Source organism: Tupaia chinensis, unplaced genomic scaffold, assembly GCF_000334495.1.
Source record: "Tupaia chinensis unplaced genomic scaffold, TupChi_1.0 Scaffold000420_1, whole genome shotgun sequence".
In the NCBI taxonomy this organism is placed as follows: domain Eukaryota; kingdom Metazoa; phylum Chordata; class Mammalia; order Scandentia; family Tupaiidae; genus Tupaia; species Tupaia belangeri.
In genome coordinates this window covers 1,935,385-1,953,053 of record NW_006159925.1, presented here as the reverse complement: position 1 = coordinate 1,953,053, position 17,669 = coordinate 1,935,385, and the positions used below count along the sequence as shown (strand labels likewise).

Sequence of the window (17,669 nt, the reverse complement as noted above, 5' to 3'; positions counted from 1 at the left end):
CTCTCTACATTTTTGCTGTGTCCTTCCTAGTGCCATACACAAACTGGGAACACTTTTTAATTCAACAGAATGCATGTCTAATGAGGTGGAAGCCAAGATTAGAAGGATATTTGAGATAATCTCATAACTAGTATTTGAGGATTTTTATAGCATGCATTATAAAATATCTTTATCGAGTACATAGGTTATTATAGAAAACAATCCTAACCGTCCTAAGGCTCTAGAGACACGAATGAGATGGTGAATATCTTATTTCATGTTGAGCACTAGATGAAGCTCAACATTTCCTATCCATGTTTTTCATTTAAATCTCATGAAGCAGTTATGAGTGGAGAAATTTGTGATAAATAAAATTGTGCTTATTGCTGATTTTTTTCTTCCATTTACTATACTCAGTGACCCAATTAACTAAATATTGTTTCTTTTCCTCAACACTCAGAACTTCTTCATGTGGCAGGTATTGTCTTCTACAGTGATTATTGGAAAGGAAATTATAAAAGGTTAAAATATTGCTATAAATATTATTGATTTATTTAATCAAACCTCTACAACTGTGACTAATAGCAGTTTGGGGAAAATATTGTAGATAGAATCTGTTTCACAAACTCTGAGGATGTAACCAGCCAAATCTGAAATGTACAAATTTTACGAGGCAGTTTCTTTCTTTTTTTTTGGAGAGGTGTTTGCTATAGGGCTCATGTACTCATGAGACAAACAGAGAGAGAGAAAGCGAAAAATCACCCCCTAGGGGGATTGCCACACCGCAATCCCTTCTCCTCCATTCTCCTCTTGGGTTCTTGGGCATTCATGCACACATGCCCAGAATGAGTTTATGCCACCGGGTCCGGGACTCGAACCATGGTCAGCTACCTGGGAGTTCAGCAACACAGCCATTCTGTCAACTGATGGTCCCTACAAGGCAGTTTCTTAAAAAATTGAATGTTTTTTACTCAAGCTTACTTTTAGGATTCAATGCAATTCTTATAAAAATTCAAATGGAATTTTTCACAGAAAAGAAAAAACTATACCAACATTTATATGGAACCACAAAAGGTCCCAAATACCCAAAGCACTCTTGAGCAAGAATTATAAATTTCCTAATTTCAAAATATATTACAGAGCTATAGTATCTAAAAAAAAACCTCTGATATTCATGTAAAAATAAATGCAAAGATCAATGAAATAGAATAGAATTCCAGTATATATATGTATATATGTATACATGTGAGTGTGTGTGTGTGTAACAAATTTTTGAAAATACATTAAAAATCCACAGTGAGGAAGAAATAATCTCATTAATAAATGATGTTAAGAGATTTAGATATCCACATGCAAAAAATTTAAAAGGATGTAAATTTAAATTTAAATCACTCAAAATGGATTAGAGACTTATTTATAATGACAAAAATCATGAAACATTTCTAATGAAGAAAAAGTAATTGACATTGGCCTTGGGAATTATTTATTTTTTTGATATGGCACAGAAAGTGGAAGCAATAAATGAAAGCATAAGCAAATGGGACTATGTCAAACTAAAAACTCTCTAAAGCAGCAAAGAAAACAATCAACAAAATGAAAAAGCAATTTATAGAATGCCATAAAACATTTGCAAACCATATAGCCAAAAAGTTGTGACTATCCAAAATACGTAAGAAACATATGCAGCTTGAGAACCAGCAGTTAGCGTAATGGCTATGTCACTGGACTCCCACGTAGTCGACTGCGGTTAGTGTCCCGGACCCGGTGGCTTAAAACTCACGCCAGGCACGTGTGTGTGTGTGCCCAAGATCCCGAGAGGAGAATGGAGGAGAAGGGATTGTGGCATGACCATTCCCCCTGGGGGCTGATTTCTCGCTTTCTGTCTCTATGTCTCTCTCTGTCTGACAAGCGCACATGCCCTATAGTGAAAATCTCTCAAAAAAAAAAAAAAAAAGAAACCTATGCAGTTCAATAGTAAAAAATAAATTAATACATACATAACCCAATTAAAATGTAGGCAAAGGAGTTGAGTAGAAATTTCTTCAAAGAAGGCTTATAAATACCCAACAGGTTTATTAAAAAGTAGTCAACACTATTAATCATGAGGGAAATTCAATTCAAAATCACATTGAGGTATCACCTCATGCCTTTTAAAATGGTTATGACAAAAGAATAATTATGGCGAGATTGTAGTATAAAGTAACCCTTATATACTGCATGACTGCAAATTGGGACAGCAATTATGGAAAAGAATGAGAATATAAATTGGGACAGCAATTATGGAAAACAGTATGGATATTTCTCAAAAAATTAAAAACAGCTAACACTTGATCCAGGAATCCTACTTCTGGGTATACATCCAAAGGAATTGAAATCAGGATCTCAAATAGATACTATAGGACGATAAAAAGTTCATGGGAAAATGAAGTTTAAGAATGAGTTTATTTTGGTGAAAAAAGTTAAAAACCATGCATGGTGTTTTTGAATTATGCATTTTCCATGAACTTTTTTAGGACTCTTCTGATATGCTTACCTACACTTGTTGCACCATTATTTACAATAGCTGAGAAATGGAAACAACTCCAAATGTCTGTCAGTGGATAAATGGATAAAGAGATAGTGATACATCCATACAATGGATTATTAGTCAACCTTAAAATATAAGGAAATTCTAACATGTGTGACAGTATGGATGGACCTTGAGAATACCATGTTACATGAAATAAGCCAGACACAGGAAAATAAACCCATGTAAGTGAGAGCATGCAAGTATGTAGACATCATACTTGTAGAATCTAAAATAATCAAGTCGATACAAGTACAAAGTAGAATGATGGTTGCTACAGAGTTGAGTAAGAGAGGTAGTTGTGGAGGGGATATGAAGGTGGTAGTTACAAAGTACAAAGTTTTTTATGCAAAATAAATGAGTTCTAGAGAGCTACTCTACAGCTTAGTGCCTATAGATAATATAGTGCCGTATACTCGAAATTTGCTAAGAGAGTAGATCTTACAGGAAGGGTTCTTCCTACACACACACACAGACAACACAAGAGCAGTTAAGGGGTTGGGAGGCAGGTTTAGCTGATAATTAACATCTTATAACCTTGATCATTGTGATGGTCTTACGAATATATACTTATTCCCAAACTCATTGGTATCTAAAAAAAGATTATATACAAAGATAGATAGATAGATAGATAGATAGACAGACAGATAGACAGATAGATAGATATATTAAAGGAAAGAGCTGAACCTCTACCCTAAATACAGACACTGTAATGGATTAAAAGAAACTTAAATATCAAAAATGCTGTAAGTGGATCTTATTTTTTTAAAAAAGAAAAATCCAAAAATGACATTTAAATGAGTAGAGAAAATGCAGTGTTAGATTACATTAAGAAATTGTCCATTTTTGCTGGGTACGAAATGGTATTTCCACTGAAGGGAACAGCAGGTGGCGTAATGGCTATGTCGCTGGACTGCCACATGTGGTTTGAGTCCCGGACCTGCAGGCTTGAATCTCATACAGGGCTTGCGTGCGTGCTTGTCCAAAATCCGAGGAGGAGTATGAAGGAGAAGGGACTGTGGCACGGCCATCCCGCCGGGAGCTGATTTCTCACCTTCTGTCTCTCTGTCTCTCTCTGTCTCTTTGGCAAGCGTATACACTCTACAGCAAAAAAAAAAAAAAAAGGACACAGAAGTACTGTTTGCAGGTGTAATGGTGTGATATCAAACACTTAAAAACAATGCAATTAAATTAAAAAAATACAGACAGGAACATAGATAACTATGTGGGTACACAGATGAAAAAGAATGAGTTAAGAATGAGTTCAAGCCAGTTCATTCTGCTGCCATGTAGTTTCAAATGTCATATGCAGACATTGTTCTATTAGTAAATGATCCCAAGATGGCATTCCGGTAGAGACAAAGGCTCATCGTGCTCCTAGTGGCTGGGGGGGGTTCGCCACTGCTAACTTCAGGCCATGTGTAAAAGACATTTAGCATAGAGAATGTTCTCAGGAAGATAAATAGAATATAACTTACAGCTTTGAATACTAAAATAGAACAACTCATTTAGTCAGTACAATAGATTAAGAAAATGGTTTAAAAATTGATGCTGTGAAATTATGACCCTTAAGAAGGTTTTATTTCTCTTTTACATTTTATAATTGTTTTAATTCAGGGTATAATCAAATATATACAGCTTCTGGCCACAACATAACACCTGAAAATGTCAGTTATGTCTGTTCTTTTAAACATACATTTGCTTGATAGACAATTTTAAAAATTAAAATTAGTTTTAGTTATAAAAAACTTTAATATATATACACAGATGACATGTCATCATTTACAAAACTCACTCATGCTGCTTTATGAAAAGCCTCTAGTTGTAAATTTAAATAATAAATTCAGTTATTCTATAGTGAAAGCATTTGTACACTTGTCAATGGAGCCTTATCCAATAGGCTAAGGGTTGCGTCGACTTTTGTCCTGTCAATATTGCTCATTTTTTAGAATTTTGAAACCAGATTCTCTCAAAAGTACTCTCTCTTAGGGAAAGTTTATTTTCTTTAATTTTGTTTTCTTAATCGCCTGAGTGCACATGGGTTAATCGAAGAGAGAAAGAAGGAGGGAGGGAGAGAGAAAGAAGCTCCCTTCAGGGTGTGGTCACACTGAAATCCCTTCTCCTCCATTTCCAAATCCCATCAGGACTTTGGGCCTGGCGTGTCTTTCAAATACCTAGAACTGGGATTTGAGCTGTGGTTGGCCGTGTGGGATCCAGTTCATTCAACCACTAGGCTGTGGAGGTGGCCTGTTTAATAGTTTACTATAATTTCAGTTACTCTGATAGATATAGTACTACTTGGGAAATCCATTTCTTCTTTTATTTTAAGTTTTTGATTTACTACAGTATGCATGTACTCATCAGAAAGAAAGAGAAAGTACCCCCAGTGGGGGAAGGAGTCTATTTATTCTCATGTAAGCACTTTGATGAATTTTTTTAGAGATGATTTATTTATTTATTCCATGAGCAAGAGAGGCAGAGAGATGGTGAGAGAGAGAGGGAGACAACACCCCTAATGGTCTCAAAGCCACGGTCCACCCTCTGCCTCAGCCAGCACTGCATCATGGGCAAGTGTGGGCCCCGCATGCTCTTGGAGGGCTCCAGACTGGAATCAAGAACCTTCCCATGTCAGTCTCCCACCATCTAAAAAATGTCTTAGAGAGACTCTGCACTCAGAGAGAGACAGAGAGAGAGAAAAGGAAAGTGAAAAAGCACGCCTCCCCGCCATGGAGAGTGGTCATAGCACAATCCTTCTCTATTCCTCCTTTCGGGATTTTTGGTACACATGCACACACATGCACCCAAGTATGTTTTTCAAGCTGCCAGGCTGAAACTCGAACTGTGCAGTTGCCTTGTGGCATCCAGTCACCTTAACCACCACGCCACAGGTTGACCCAGATCACATTTTATTGTTTTGCCAAAATACGGCCCAAAGCTTTGATGAGTTCTTCCCTCCCACCAGGAATCAACCAACTTTATCTAAGCTGTTAAATTTATTGTGATAAATTTGTTCATAATAATCCTCTGATGTTCATCTAGTATCAGCACATTCTATAGAAGCATTATCTTCCTGGTCCTCAATATTGGTGACTTATGCCATAATATTTTTTTTTTTCAGTTTTCTGATGAGTCTGGCTAGTTTTATGAATTTCAATAATTTTCTCAAGAATTCAGCTTTTGTGAACCAGCAGTTAGCGTAATGGCTATGTCGCTGGACTCTCACGAGGTCGACCGTGGTTCAAGTCCCGGACCCAGTGGCTTAAACTCACACTGGGCGCGTGTGCGAGCATGCCCAAGATCCTGAGAGGAGAATGGAGGAGAACGGATTGCGGCGTGGCCATCCCCCCTGGGGGGTGATTTCTCACTTTCTGTCTCTCTGTCTCTCTCTGTCTGTCTGGCGAGCACAGGCGCCCTATAGCGAAAAACCTCTCCAAAAAAAAAAAAAAAAAATTCAGCTTTTGACCTCACTGATTTTCTGTATTGTTTCTCTGTTTTCTATTCAACTGATTTTTTGCGGGTAATATTCAGGTTTTTGGAGGGAATTTTTTGTTTGTTTGTTTGTCTTTTAGGTTTTTGTCATCAGACACATGCATTCCCCAGAGAGATAGAAAATGAAGAATCACTCTCCAGGAGAGGATGGCCACACCACAGTCCCTTTTCCTCCATTCTCCACCTGGGATTTTTGGCATGCACACACATGCATCTGGCTTGATTTTCAGACTGCCAGTTCTGAGATGGGAACTACGGCTAGGCATGTGGGAATCTAGGGCCTTAACCACCAAGTCACGTGCTGACCCCTGGAATTTTTTATTTATTTATTTTTAATTTGCCTCAGGGGCATGTGCACTCTCCAAAGAAAGACTGCAAGAGACAGAGAGATATAGAGAGGGCAATGGAGAAAGCAGCTCCCCAGGCCACTCAATGAAGGACGGTCATGCTGCAATCCCTTCTGTATTTCTCCTTTCAGGACTTTGAGCATGCAAGCACATGCTCCTGGTGTATTTTTCAAGCTGCAGGGTCCTGGATTCAGTCTATCTAGCCAGTCATGTGGGATCCAGCTGCTTTCGCCACCATCCACCATGCCACTGGCTAGCCCTAGGGGGGACTTTTCTTTTATTAGATTTGCGTGAGAGTGTGTGTGTATGTGTGTGTGTTTGTAGTTTTTTGGCCCATATTTTAGTGCTTTTTAAATTTGCATTTAATCACTGTGCGTGTTTATAGTATGTGATGTGGGCTCTCAAACCTCAAATGCATCGCATGTCAGGCAAATCAAAGGTATCATCATGTGCAATGTCCTTCCATACCTGTGTCTGTTAAATGTTCCTGTTTCCCCCTTGAGTTTCTCCCTCCCATCCCTCCTGTCCAACCCCTCCTCTATAGTCTATCATATCTCCTTTTGCTGTTTCTGCTATATTTTCCGATTTCCCGTTTTTGTCATTCATTCTGTGTATATAGAAGTCAGTCTTTAATGGTCTGGCTTGCTTCGTGTAGCATTACATCTTCTTGCTAAAGGGCATGTGAGCTCTTCAGAGAAAGGGAAAGTGAGCAATCACTCCCTAGGGGGATGGCCATTCCACAGTCACTTCTCCCGCATTCTCCTCTCAGGATTTTGAGTATGCCACGTGCTCTAGTGCAAATTAAAAACAATAATAATAGCAATAAATAAAATTAAATCCTTCTTAAAAAATAAAAAGAAAGAGACTTTAAGAGAAAAAGAGGCTTTGACATGGTGGTTAAGGTGGCTGGATTCCACAAAGCCATCTGTGTAGTTCTAGTCCCAGACCCTACTGGGCACATACTGCGCGTGTGCTCAAAATGCTGAAAGGAGGGAAAGGTAGAGGAGAAGGTATTGCTGATGACTATTCCCCACAGGGTGGGGATGCTTTCTCACTTTCTGTCTCTCACCTCTCACTGGCGAATTTAGAAAAAATAATAAAAAAAGAAAATTAATTTTTCTTTTAAAGATTTAAGACTTTGGATGCTGCTTAGTTCCCTATCAGCTGCTGTAACAGATTTCTACTGGGTTAGTCTTTTAAAACTCCAGAAATGTAGGGAACAAGCAGTTAGCGTAATGGCTATGTCGCTGGACTCCCACGTAGTCGACTGCGGTTCGCGTCCCGGACCCGGTGACTTAAAACTCACGCCAGGTGCGTGTGCGTGCGTGCCCAAGATCCCGAGAGGAGAATGGAGAAGGGATTGCGGCGTGACCATCCCCCCTGGGGGTGATTTCTCGCTTTCTGTCTCTCTGTCTCTGTCTGTCTGGCGAGAGCACGCGCCCTACAGTGAAAATCTCTCCCCCACCCCCCCCCAAAAAAAAAAAAAAAAACTCCAGAAATGTATTCTCAGAATTCCCGTGGCTTGGGGCCAGCTAGTGGTGGGGTGATTAAGGGAGCTAGATCTTATCTGGTCAAATTCACAATTCCAGTCTAAGATCCAGCAGCCTGGGAAACTCAGCAGGCACATGTATATTAGTACCCAAAGTCCTGAGAGAATCGAGAAGGGATTGCAGGATGACTATCCCCTCTGGGGGAGTGATTTATCAGTCTCTCTCTCTTTCTGTCTCACTTTCTCTCTCTCTTTCCAACAAGTGCATGCATTCTATAGCAGGAAAAAAAAGAAAGAAAAAAAGGAAGGAAGGAAGAGGAAAAAAAAAGAGAATGAAAGAAAGAGACAGAGAGAACTCCTGAGTCTAGAAATTTGAATCGAGTCCTAAGGAGCTGAAATTAGGGTATCAGCAGAGTTGGTTTTCTTCCAGAGGCTCCCTGGGTTGCTCTGTTCTCTGCCTTTTCCAGCTTCTTGGTTGCCACAGGTTTGTTTTGTTATTTCTTTTTTGGTTTTTGGTTTTTAATTACCAACAGGCATGTGCAGTCACCAGAGAGGGGCATAGAGACAGACAGGGAGAAAGAAAAGGCACCCTCCCTGGGGTCTGGTCGTGCCACCCACACCTCTGTTTCTGCATTCTGTCGGGATTTGGGGCACTCACGCACACACACGTGTCTGATGTGTTGGGAATTGTGGTCAGCCATGCGAGATCTGGTTCTCCTACCCTCTAGGCTACAGGGCCAGCTCAGCAACCACAGTTTGGATTTCTGACTGCGTCAGTCCAGCCTCTGCCTCACTCTTCTCTGCCTCTGTTGTCTTCTCTATCCCTTTAGCCAGATCTTTCTGCCTCCCTGTGATAAGACCGCTTGCCATTAAATTTAAGGTCCATTCCAGATAACCCAGAATAATCTCCCATTTCAAGCTTCTTTGATTCAATTGTATCTGCAATATCCCCCTTTTTTCCCCAGGGAAACTAGCATTCACAGGCTGTAGAGATTAGGAGTAGATTCCTTATGAGGTTACTATTCACCCATGGCAGGTAAGAACAGTTATCAGGTGAAGTCCAAGAAGCAAAATACTGGCCCACTGCTTTCAAAACCTTGCAACCACTTATAATCTCAGGATAATATTGACTCCTGTTTCCCTTCACTCTGTTACATGGTAAGCAATTGCAAATGTTTGAATCTTTGCTACTCTCAGAGAAGTGGAAGAGTGTTATTGTATTCTTTATAAAATTTAAAATTATTCAATGAGTAATTTGGTTTTCTGTTTTAAAATCCTATTTATTTGACAGGGCCAGCAGGTGATCTGGAGGTTAAAGCACTGGCTCCCACTTGGCTGACTCTGTGGTTCAAGTCCAGAACCTCATTGAAAATTCCTAAGCATATGTGTATGCATGCCCCAAATCTCATGAGGACAATGGAGGAGAAGGGATTGTGTCATGGCCATCCCCTTCAAGAGGATGATTTCTCACTTTGCCTTTTACTGTATCTCTCTGTCTCTGGAGAGCAACCACACCTTATAGAAAAAAAAAGAAGAAGAAAGAAAAAAAGAGAGAGAGAAAAGTATTTTACATTCTAAGAAATGAAGTATTGCTTTCATTTTCTTGTGTCATTTTAAAAAAAAGTCAGTCTTTAATCTATTTGCAGTTTATAAATGTCTTCATTTCAAGTCAACTTTACTTCAAATTTCCCCTCATCATTTTTAACCATCTCTCATCTTAACTTTATTTTTTATTTTTCTGTTAGCTTTTATTTTGTATCATCTAATATTAATATCCCAAATTTATCTTTGTCTTTAATACATTTGAATGTTATAACCACCTGTTTGCTTTCAAGCTTCCTGGGTCACTTTGACTTATATATTTCTATTACGCAAGTTGAAGCTAGATTATTGTTGCTTTTTTTTTTTCATTTTATAAGTGGGCTTTTCAGATGTACAGTTGACTTAATTCTGTCAACTTATGTTATGTTTTCCTCTAATTAGCATGCTAGTTCCTTATTTTCCCTCCCTCTCTATCTGTGGTTGTTTTTAAAAGTGTGTTTTTAAAAGCAAGTAACTTGCTGTTAGCTCTTCTGGCAAGTATGTTCATTACGGTAAAAAATACGTTTAACACCTTCTTAAACAATTACTGACGAGAGAACAGAAAAGAGTATCCTATCGTTTTTCTGATATGAACATGGGAGAAACTAATGAGCTGAGAAGTTCTCCACCACCTGACCCTGCCGTGTTCCTCCCACCACTTCACGGGGTTCCTCATTAATCTGGCCCATCGGACAGCCATTCTAATTATGTATAGTTGCTTATAATCACGGGATTATTTAGATTGCTTTCCAGATTGAGCAACACCCACATTTCATTCTTCTCATAGACAATGGGCTTAAAGGAATTCTCTTCACTTCTTCAAAGTCAGGTCTGCATTTCCTTCAGGTGGAGAGAAAAAGGGTCACAAAAAGGGAAAAGCTGCCATCTGTTTCAAGGCACAAAGGTGGTGAGACTTGGAATCTGCTGGTGAGTGACTCGAATGTAACTAGAGTGAGGCTCCGGGTCTATGCCGTCTTCCTGGGTTCACGTTCCCCTCAGCACTGCATCCCTTTTCTTCCTCAGTCTGGCTGCTTCTTTTGAAATTGTAAGTTACCACTTAGATTTTTAGAGATTTAGCTCCTCACATCCTCCTCCACACAGTTTCAATTGTATTCTATGTATGGAAATTGACGTATCTACAATACATGGTTTCATTATTATTTTACTTAGAGAGAAAAGTTAAACATCACTTATTTGAGGAAGTCTGATTTGATTTTTTTTCTATTCATCTGTTCTTTGAAAGTTTTAAAGACAGACGTTACTAAGAAGGCCATTGTACATATGCTTCCATTTTTAATTTTCGTAGTGCACTCTGAGTTGAAAGACAATTTCTCAATATTCAAACCACAGTGAAATAAAAATTCAACTTGGAAGGAGACATTTGTCATCACATACCACAACAATACGTTATAAACCTAAGAAGGCTGCATGGATGAAATAAGTTCTACTTTAGCCTGAAGCATGTTTTAGCCTTCCTGTCTTAGATAAGTATCTAAATAAATGCAGAGGTCTTTAAAAAGTAACTAGGTTTACTGCCGTCATTTATTTGATTGATTAAGCCTTTGCATAGTAAAAAATATATAGCAAGTTATTTCCATTCTGCCCATTTAAAAAATGTAAACTTTGGGGACCAGCAGTTAGTGTAATGGCTATGTGGCTGGACTCCCATGTAGCCGACCGCGATTCGAGTCCCAGACCTGGTGGCTTAAACTCATGCCAGGCGTGTGTACGTACGTGCGCAAGATCCTGAGAGGAGAATGGAGGAGAAGGGATTGTGGTGTGGCCATCCCCTTGGGGGGTGATTTGTCTCTTTCTGTATCTCTGTGTCTCTCTGTCTTTCTGACCAGCACACACCCCCTATTGCAAAAACTTCTCCAAAAACAAAAATGTAAATTATGTAATATTCAAAGCTAGACCTTTCTCGTTTTTAGGTGCATATGTAATTTTTTTTACTAATTTTATATTATAATTTCTTGTTTATATTTAATTGTCATATATATTTTATAGTGTACAATAGAGTTTTTCAAAGTATGCATATTTCAAGAAGCTTATAAATTGAAATTATTTTTCTTTCTCCTTCCCTACCTCCCTTTTTCCTTTTCTTCCTCTTCTACCTCCCTTCTTTACTCTTCTTCTGATAAAATTCCCATTTTATTTGACATTCTTATGATTCTTTTTTAGAGATTTTTGATATAGGGTACATGTGCTCACTGGAGAGACAAAACATGAGAAATCACCCCTTAGGAGGGATGGTCATCCCACAATCCCTTCTTTTCCATTCTCCTCTTGGGATCTTGGAACACACTCACACGTGCCCAGTGTGAGTTTTAAACCACTGAGTCCAGGACTTGAGCCACAGTCAATTTCATGGGAGTCCAGTGATGTACCATTACACTATCTGCTGGTTCTTTTTTTTTATTATTCTTAATATATATACTAACACCTCTAATTCAAACTACAGATGGGCCAAAATAGAGCAATAACAACATAGCGACTCTCAACAATAAAAATAACGATGCCCTTAAAAAATATTCATGTTATTGGGACCAGCAGTTGGCATAATGGCTATGTCGTAGGACTCCCATGTAGTTGACTGCAGTTCAAATCCCGGACCCAGTGGCTTAAACTCATGCCAGGTGTGTGTGCATGCATGCTCAAGATCCCGAGAGGAGAATGGAGGAGAAAGGATTGCAGTGTGGACATCACCCCTGGGGAGTGATTTCTTGCTTTCTGTCTCTCTGTCTCTGTCTGTCTGGCAAGCACATGCTCCCTATAGCCAAAACCTCTCCAAAAAAACATTTGATATTTTTCTTGGGTAGAATGTAAATATTTTCTCCAGCTATAACTCCATTCTCAAACACAATAAATAATTTATTAGATGATTCATATGAGGACTTGGTGTTGTCCAAAACATTAGGATAATAGGAAGACATTATGATTGATGGGAGTCTGTGTGGTTAGGACAGTACTGGAATCTCAAAGAAATTCATGAATAAAGAGTTGCAGAGGGAAAACCCCCTCGAATGTTCATTGTGAAGATGGCTGGTTTTTCTGAGCTTGAGTCCTTGTGGTACTATCCTCTGTCAGTGTCACAGAATGACCTGCCTTCTAGGTCCCCAAGTCCTGTTTGTTACACAGTTGTTCTCTTGGTCCAGATTGATTGAGGAATATAATTATGTCTCACAGTTTTATTCCGATGTTCTTAAATTCTAGAGGAAATAATCAGAAATCTGTGGTTATGTGACGTCATGGCATGGTGTGTGTACTTGAATCATCTGGCCAGCCACGTGGGGTCCAGTCACCTCAGCCACAACGCCACTGCCTGGTCCCATAGGTTCAGGTTTCTATGCTATAAACTTGATGTTCAGTAAATACCTATTTTCCCATCTTTTATTTTGATAGATAGGTATAGATTAGATATAAATTAGCTTTCTGCCAGGCCACAGGTGGGTCTCCTACATAGTGACAAAAGTCACCTTTTTCGGGGAACCAGCAGTTAGCGTAATGGCTATGTTGCTGGACTCCCACATAGTCGACCACGGTTCGTGTCCCGGACCCGGTGGCTTAAAACTCATGCCGGGCGCGTGTGCGTGCGTGCCCAAGATCCCGAGAGGAGAATGGAGGAGAGGGGATTGCGGCATGACCATCCCCCCTGGGGGGTGATTTCTCGCTTTCTGTCTCTATGTCTCTCTCTGTCTGTCTGGCGAGCGCACGCGCCCTACAGTGAAAATCTCTCTCAAAAAAAAAAAAAAAAAGTCACCTTTTTCCAACAGTTAGATGTGTCAGTTAGAAACTCCATCTCCAGCTCCCGTCACTCCTTCACATGACTGCAATCCCAGCTAAAAGGCTTACAAAAACTCGGTAGAGATGCTAAGCCAGAAATATACACACACACACTATATTCTCTTCCATACTACATAATAGGGGAAGGTCACTAGGCTATGTGGTAACATTTATTAGTTACTGTGGACTGAGCTCTATAGAAGGGCTATTAAGATCATTCCTCAGAATTCTCAGTGGCTTTAAGCATTTAGTTTTTCCCTTACTGGTGATGTACCTTGAACCTTGATAATTATGTGGCAAATTATCAGACTATTGGGATTATTTCAAAGCAATAACAGGGAAATTCAAACTCAATCTGGCCTAAATGTGAAAACACATTTGGCAGCACCCAGTCATTCCCACTTCCCATATGGACAGCCACGTTGTGTCTGGTCTCATGTCGTACCAACGACAGCTGTTACCTGAGTCCACAGAATACCTCGGAAGTGATGGTTTGCCACTCTTAAGACTAGGCTATAAAATGCATTGATGGGCTTCTTTCTGACTTTCTCTCTTTCTCTCTGGAAATAGTTGCTGTGGGTGAAACTTTCTGCCAGGCCACAGGTGGCTCTCCTACATGGTGACAAATTCACCTTTTTCCAACAGTTAGGTGTGTCAGTTAGAAACTCCATCTCCAGCTCCCGTCACTCCTTCAGATGACTGCAGTCCAAGCTAAAGGCCTTGCGGAAACTCACGAGAGATGCTAAGCCAGAAATACCCTTCATCGTCGGACCATCAGAAACTGTGCAAAAGAATGTAATGAGATTAGTGGTGCCTCACAAAAGATACATTCCTAGAAACTATAAAAATGTCAGTATTTGGAGAAATGGCCTTGGGAAATACTGAGATGAGGTCACTCTGGCCCTTTGATTCAATAACAAGCAATGCCTTCTAAGTTGAGAGAGGAAGAAGGAAGAAAGCCGTGCTTAGAATGCAGCGATGGGAAGATGGGTGGTGTCTTTCTGATCAGAACGATGAGTCTACAAGCCAGAGAGCATCAAGTACTGCCAAAAGCACTAGAAGCTCGAAATGAGGCATGGAATTGACGCTTCCTCAGAGCTACCAGAAAGAAACCACCCTGCCGACGCTGGACCTCTGTAACTGCGAGAGCTTCAATCGCTTTGTCGTCTTACACCTCATGGTGATAATTCATCATGGCCGTCCTAGGAAACTGACGCAGATTATGACTGATTCTTGTCTTCAGCTAGTAGAATATGGTGTAACTTGTCATTCAGAAATAGGTGCCTAATGCAAATCCAGGGCTATAGAAACAAATGCCTTAAAGCGAGGCGATGCAGGAAGTAGGCACTGGAGCAAGAGCTGGGTCAACGAGTGTGAACGAAAAACTAAGTTTGCTGTGAACAGACCATTAGAAAAATTTTAGATTTTGAAAAGAGAGCCAGTAAAAACTTAAAGAATGAGAGGAAATCCTTGGGAAATGAAAGAGAGGAAATTTCTTTTATGTGGTAGCACAAAAGGTAGCAAAACCCTTGCCTGCAATAATGGAGAAAGTAGAAACCAATCTAGTGCTTTTGAGTGCTCTAACGGAGGACATTCCTGGCTAGAGTGCTAAACGCACGGCCTACTTTCTTCATGGTGTTTACACTACAATTTCAGAGTAGAGAGAAAATCTAAAAGATCTCTTTAGATATGAAGGAACTAGAAATTATGTTTAAGAAGCATTAGCATCATCAGAAAGCAAACAATGTTAAAATTGAGAATTATCTTTTGAGCAAAGATCAAATCTAGGGTTCTATTTGAAAAGTATGGTCTAAATATAACATCAAGAGCATGACTAAAAATTCTTTGTTAGTCCTTTAGGATAATAAACAGCGATAGGGACCAGTAGTTAGCTTAATGGCTATGTTGCTGGACTCCGATGTAGTTGACCATGGTTTATCCCGGACCTGGTGGCTTAAACTCAACACCAGGTGTGTGTGCATGAGTGCCCAAGATCCCAAGAGGAGAATGGAGGGAATGGATGAGAAGGGATTGTGGTGTGGCCCCCCCCCCGGGGGGGGTGATTTGTCTCTTTCTATATCTCTGTCTCTCTCTGTCTTTCTGATGAGCACACGCACCCTATAGCAAAAACCTCTCAAAAAAATAAATAAATAAATAAAAATAAACAGTGATATTCCAGAGTATTGTTCAGTAGGAAAAAACTCCCTGTAAAGAATTCAAGAGAATAACTCACAGACATTCCCCATAAAACTGTAGAGTTTGTGAAAAGATTAAGGAGATCATCTTCAGGAGAAGCTCAAGGTAGAGAAGGGTTTAACAAAAAAGATTTGTGGGAGTTTTTGTTTATAGATCCAAATTGATTTATCTATAGGTTGGTGCAGACTATACAGGGTTAAACTTGGAGTTGAAACTGTAATGAGATGAGACTTTTGATGCCTTGAGGAGGGTGAGAGCCTGTGGCCTGTGGGGGACAGGCTTAAATGAATGTGGTAGCCAGCCTCCAAAAGGGCCCGAGTCATCTCCTTTCCACCTTAGCGTGTTTTCCGTGTGGCCAATCGAGTACAGCAGAAGCGATGCAACACCCTTGCTGAGATTAGTTTATGGAAGAGACGGCTCCTTTAATGGCCAACATGGCTCTTACTCTCTCCTTGTGGTCACTCACTTTGGGTAGCCAGCCACTACGTTGTGAGAAGCCCTCCAGAAAGAGTCACGCAGAGACAACCTGAGGCCTCTTGTAAATAACCACGAGTGTGAAGCAGAAGCAGGTACTCCAGACCCAGACTCACCTCAGGTCATGTCAGTCCTGCTAACAGCTGACTGTCGCCTCAGGTCCTAAGCCTCACCACCCAGGTAGGCCGTACCCAGTGTCCCAGCCTTTGAAACTATGAGATCGGCTACTAAGATTTAGGGTACTGTGTTATGCAGAAGTGAAAATTATACAGTGGGAAAACACCCAGTCCTAAGATTAGCAGTAGGTAAGAGGGAAAAAAATCTCCCTGGACCAGATCCAGAGAAAGGGCGCATTTCTGTCAGCCCTCAAGGTCACTCAGCATTCCTTTAGTGCCTGTCCATTCTCAGCAAAGCTCCAGCCACTTAATTCTAAAACACAAACACCTCACCATGCCTTTGTAAGTTCAAGACCGGGAGCACGTGCCTGACGCGGCCTTCCATTCTCCCCCCTTCTAAGTTTCCTCCATCTCCTTCACTCCCTTCTTCCTTTATTTTTATCCTTCCATTTTTTCTTTCCGTACTGTTTTTCTTTCTTTTTTTGCGGGGGGGGGGGGGGGGGGGGTTTTTTTTTTTTTGAGAGTTTTTTTGCTGTAGGGCTCGTACACTTCCAGAGAGACAGAGAAACAGAAATCACCCCCTGGGGGGATGGCCACGCCACCATCCCTTCTCCATTCTCTCTGGATCTTGGGCATGCATGCACATGCGCCTGGTGTGAGTTTAAGCTACTGGGTCCAGGATTCAAACCGTGGTCGACTACATGGTGCGGTCGACTACGTGAGAGTCCAGTGACATAGCCATTACGCTAACTGCTAGTTCCCTCTGTACTGTTTTTCTATCCTGTCTGTTTTTCTATCTTGATCAAATTCTAAGAACACAGTCTCACAGTAGGTGCTCAGTTCCTAACTTCTCGTAGGAAGTCAACCCCGTTCCTCATGCTGACTATGAGGCATGCTCATTACCAGACAATGAGGCATGAATTCAAAAACCAAACAAAATATGACATCATTAAGAGCAATTGACTTACACTGACATGTAAGAACAGAGAGATGCTTAGACCATGATTTTCCTGTACAAATTGAACTTTTTTCACATTAACTTCCTTTACTATTACGGCAGTCAGATTAAAACAAATATCTGAAAGAGATCTGTGTGCCCTTCTGCTGGAGCAGTCATTTAGCCCTTTTTCATTTTGGCCTCGTTGTTTCAAATACATTTGGTGATGTGACATGAAGTCTGCTATATGTTGATAAACATAAACTGATTAACTGATTAAGAACTTCCGAAGGCTGTAGGGTATTGCAATTGACAATGCACAGCTGCTGAGGATCCCTGAGGAAAAAACGCGAATGGGTTTTGAATGTGATCCGGAACCACAATGCAGCACCTTGAGGAGCTGCTGGGAGATCCGTCCTCTCAGTCAATAGAACTCTTGTAACATTCAGAGTGAATGGGGTTCTTTAAAAGCAGGATTAGAATGACCAGTCACAGAAGCCCTTTCACTATCAAAGCTTCTTTCAAAATAAATCATAGTATCCTGGTTTCGAGGACAGATGATGTGACCCAGGCATATCTCCAAACATCTGTGGACTGCACACGTATGTTTACATACACATGAATGGATACTTAAACATACACACATATGAATCTATTTAGATCTCTCTATTCTATAAAAGTAATTAGATATATACATAATAAAAGATCTGTT

At 40.3% G+C, this 17,669-nt stretch overlaps 1 long non-coding RNA gene across 1 annotated transcript in view; it reads right to left on the bottom strand.

Annotated features, from left to right (window-relative positions):
• Positions 1–12,400: 12,400 nt before the first annotated feature.
• Positions 12,401–17,669, bottom strand: part of LOC102473170 (uncharacterized) — an 11,367-nt gene continuing 6,098 nt past the window's right edge. The window contains exons 2-3 of the long non-coding RNA XR_335450.1: positions 13,867–14,015; positions 12,401–12,660 (exon numbers count right to left, since the gene is read on the bottom strand). This is a non-coding gene — a long non-coding RNA (uncharacterized LOC102473170). The remainder of the gene's footprint in view (positions 12,661–13,866; positions 14,016–17,669) is intronic.